General features: G+C 33.2%; 1 non-coding gene across 1 annotated transcript; it reads right to left on the reverse strand.

Moving 5' to 3' along the window:
• Nucleotides 1-2838: 2838 nt before the first annotated feature.
• LOC112016206 (uncharacterized) lies at nt 2839-4073 on the reverse strand. The gene is made up of 3 exons (XR_010628347.1): nt 3954-4073; nt 3792-3828; nt 2839-2861 (listed from the first exon to the last, which is right to left on the reverse strand). It is a non-coding gene; the product is annotated as an uncharacterized LOC112016206 (transcript).
• Nucleotides 4074-4555: the final 482 nt, after the last annotated feature.

Here is a 4555-nt window from a genome sequence, read left to right on the forward strand (position 1 = left end):
AAGATGTTAAATCTAAATATTTTAGCATTCAGTTACAGTAAGAGCATTCTCATCAACACTTTTAAACAATTTAGCATTTACCATCTCAAAAACTAATTTTATAATATATAACACATTATTTTACAATATCTCTTCCATCAAAACTTCTATTTTTTTAACACTCCATTTAAATATTCTTTCTTTATTATTTTTTATTCATTTTTTATTTTTCCTCTCTCTCTCCTTGGTCCCTCTCTCTCTCCTCTGTCTCTCTCTTTATTAAACAAATAATTTTTTTTTTTTTTACAATCTTACTACACTGGGCTGCTATCTCTTGTAGCCCATTGTAGCTGGATTACAAAATGAATAGGATTTAAGAGCTCTGATGGAATATGCTTTTTGATCTTTTGATGCTAAAATTTAGCATTTATAGCATTTGAGAGTGTTGATGAGAATACTCTAAGCTGTCATTGATAACAGCTCACTGTAGCAGGATTGTAAAAAAAAAAAAAAAAATTCTCACAAGTCTGATCTCTCCCACTACTCCCTTCTTTCTTTTTCTCTCACAAGACTCTTCACTCTTTTCTTCTTTCTTTTTCTCTCACTGGTTTTACTTCTTCTCTCTTTTCTTCTTTCATCGGCATCAACTGAAAAATCATGGTGGTAGTGGTGTTGTTGATTTTTTTTTTTTTTTGAGGTAACTTGTGATTCTAATGGTGGTTGCCATGGTGGTGGTGTGGGTATGATTTGGTGATGATGTGGGTCTAATTTGGTGGGTCTCTGTGCTAGTGGGTCTTGGTTGTTTTGTTTTAGTGGTGCCTCGGTGATGGTTTTGATGGATGTCGGTGGTGTTGTTGATGGGTCTGGTGGCACAGTGGGTTGTTGATGGGTCTTGGTTGCTCAGTTGTTGGGTTGCTTGATGGGTTTCGATGGTGTTTCTTAGCGGAAGTGGGTGGCTCAGCTCGTGGGTCTCGTAGTGGGTTCGGGTTTGTGATTTTGTTAGGTTGATTTTCTTTTTCTTTTTCTTTTTTCGGTTGTTGGTGGTGATAAGGTTGTGGGTTTGGGTTTGTGATTTTAGTGGGGTTTTTTTTTTTCTTTTTTTCTTTTTTTGCCTGTTGTTGGTGATGAGGTTGTGGGTTTGGGTTTTGTGATTTTGGTTGTTGGGAATTGTGGTGTTTGTGGCTATGATTTGCTTGGATTGAGAAGAAAGTGGTGGGTTTCTTCAGAGGAAGAGAGAGACACGGATAAGAATAGAGAGAGAAACAAATATAGTGAGAGAGTAAAAATAATAATGTTTAAATGAAGTTGTAAAAAAATAAATTAATAATAAAGTAAAATAAAAACAAAACCTTTGATGTATAGTATATTGTAAAATGAGGTTTTAAAATTGTTAAAGTAGTGTTTTGAGTTGTCAAATGCTAAAAATTTTGAAATTCTTGATGGGAATGCTCTTAGGGTTTGGTGCAAGCTGTGTGTGTGTGTGGAGGGGGTGTGCTAATGGTAGTGGTTGGAGTTGTCGGACCTTTGGTGTGTTATCTTTTATGACCTTAGGCAATATTGATTTTGGGACAAAGCAAACGAAAAAAGAAAAAGAGAGAATACATTAATTAACATGGTTCGAACAATCTTAAAACTTTTAATGGCTGCATTTTTATTTTTAAGTACTTTGTGCCCATTGATGGGTTTTTATAATAGGCTGAATCCTAAAGTATAATCATACATTAAGCGGTGGTTACAACACTTACAATACAAGTAGATTAGATTTCCTTGCTCGCTCACTAAATAGGATTGGACTTGGACTTGATTAATATTTTTACTTTGATATCTATAACAAAAAATTTTCATCTAAAGCAAGATTAAAACCCTCATCTCCAACCATGCATTGGTACACAACTAGTTATATTAATTAGGGGATCCCTCATCTCCGGAGATTTTTGGCCTGCCTCTTGTAAGTTGTTAAAAAAAAAAAAAAAGTTGTCAATGACTTGTACATTTTGTTGTATATTATTTGGTAGAGATCAACTTTATATGCGATCAACAAAAAATTATGTGTTACACTAAGAGGGAATTATACTGGCCTTTGTTAGGAACACCAAAGAAGTATTAGGTGAACTATAAGTCTATAAGATTCTTGACAAAATGCGTTGCACATCTAATCTTGCCCAACATTCTAACAAAAGTTTGTTTGTTCTAACTATGAAAATAATATAAAAAGTAAAAGGAAATACACTTTGGATTTTAAATAATAATAATAAACATCTTGAATGACCAATAGAATAAAAAAAATGTTAGCCAGTATTGCCTCTTTATGTATTATTAAGTCTTTATTCTGTGATGGAACGGAAACAAGTAGGTTCCCCCACTAATGTAGTGATCGATGAGGATTTCAGTCGGCACCGAATCTTCTAATCGTATAAAAGAAGCTTCAATCCTTTCTAGGAAGTTGACTAAAAAATATTCTTGCTAGCTTGCAACCAAGAATGGGGAAAAAAGAAGAAGAAAAAGTTGTCACAAAAATTTTACCATGTTCCAATTTTATCAGATGTCACCGACGGGACCACAAATATTTACTATGAAATTCTCGACAATTATTACCAAACAAGAAAAATTAATTAGTCACTCAATATAGTACTTCCCATCTATATGAATGTGGTTTCTATATATGAATGCACAATATGAATGTGGGTTCTATATATGAATGCACAAACAAGGCCACATATGACCTAACTGAATCAAACCACTTATTTTATCTCCTGTATGCCAACAGTGAAAAAAGATTCCAAACAAACAAATGCTTTGTGGCTCAGTGGTATTTTGATATCCTCACCCACCCCCCCCAACCCCCCCCCCCAAAAAAAATCACCACCCACCAAAATGTTTTTCTATAAGAAAGGAAAATATAGCAAAAGAAATAACTTAATTTTATGCTACCGAAGCTTCACACTAAGCTCCTAAATATGGTAATATTAAACAATTTTTTTAAACTAATTTATTAACTAATTTTGAGCCCATTATAACCAAGGGATATTATGTAATTTCCTCAAGTTTTTATTAAAGGGCAGACACTTAACGTAAAAAGAGTGTAGCCACTTGTGGTATAGAAAAGATAAACACTTGGCACAAACACAACTTCTAAGACTTAATTCTTATTATTATATAATACAGTAAATGATAGAACTTCAATTACCTGTAACAACTAACAAGTATAAAAGGTTTTTCCATCCAAAAAAAAAAAAAAAAAAAACCAAGTATAAAAGGTTTTGGAAACATTTGTTATAATCAGTAACCAAGGGGCGTTTACCAATTTAAATAAGGTTAAGAAGTGAAGAATAGCAAACTATTTTTAACTATGTCATACTTATACTAACCTAGTCTTATAAACAATTCCACGTTGAGTTTTGGTCATGCTTTAAGAGTGTGCCTAGGCATGTCCATGTTCAACCCAGATGGCCATTGACGACCAAATACTTTACTATGTGGCTGAGCTCATTTATCTTCCTGATTAAAATTAAACTAGTGACTAGTGAGACGTAACGTATGAGAGAACTTTATATTATAAATTTATATATCACACTTCTATTATCAAAATTTAAACCAATTATGCTAAAGGCCATTTAGCTGAATTAGTACCTCCTCATGTACAAAGTGATTGAGAGTTTAGAGAGAAAGGGTTCGAACTGTGGAATTAGTAGCATGTTGTAATTATTTCTCAAAAAATTTAAACCAATTATAAGCAGTCATCCTTTCAACTTAGTTCAGCAATTCCTATATTCTAATAAAGAGTTAAAAAATAAAATCATTATCTGCCTTACATCGGAGAAGCAAAAACTAGTACAGCAGTTATATTGCCTGCAAATAAAATAACACGAAAATATAATCATCGTTATTATTTATAGGAAGAATATTTAAAATGAGGCAATAGACTAAGAATCTAAGAAACAATTTAAAGATTTTGTGAGGGAGAATATACTAACCGATAATGCCAATGATGAATTTCAAGGAAGCCATAGAACTGGAGGAAGGATATTGAAGAAAAGAAGAGGTGGTGATTGGGCCTCTATTAATGTGAGGGAGAAAAGAATAAGACTTGGATGTTTGTGGTAGATGATAGATGGAGAGCTTTTTATAATATTTGCTTTATATATTCTCTAATGAGTATCAATTCAAGGTGTTTTCCACGTTCAAAGTGTATTCGTGGAAAGAGAATAATATTATGGAGTCCATTAAGAGCCTTATCTCGATGTGGGTTTCAACAATCATACTTCCAACGAAAGACCCACTTGGTTTGTAATTTTTGTTGTCGGAGATTAGACGTTTAAGGAACCCACCAAGTGGCTGTTGATACCCATAATCAAAAAGCTTATGCCAACAGGTTTAGGCGTAACTTTGCATATCAATTACTTTTTCTTTAACATAAAAAGGTTAGACTAGCGATTTTCAGGACTTATGTGATCCTTAAGGTTCCTCTATGAACTAATTACTCTGTCATATCGGGGATTACATAAACCTAGAGAATATTCGGATTTCTGTAACCCTAAACACTAAATTTTTTTTTTTTTTTTTTTGGGGGGGGGGG

This window comes from Quercus suber, unplaced genomic scaffold, assembly GCF_002906115.3.
Source record: "Quercus suber isolate HL8 unplaced genomic scaffold, Cork oak 2.0 scaffold_48, whole genome shotgun sequence".
NCBI lineage: Eukaryota > Viridiplantae > Streptophyta > Magnoliopsida > Fagales > Fagaceae > Quercus > Quercus suber.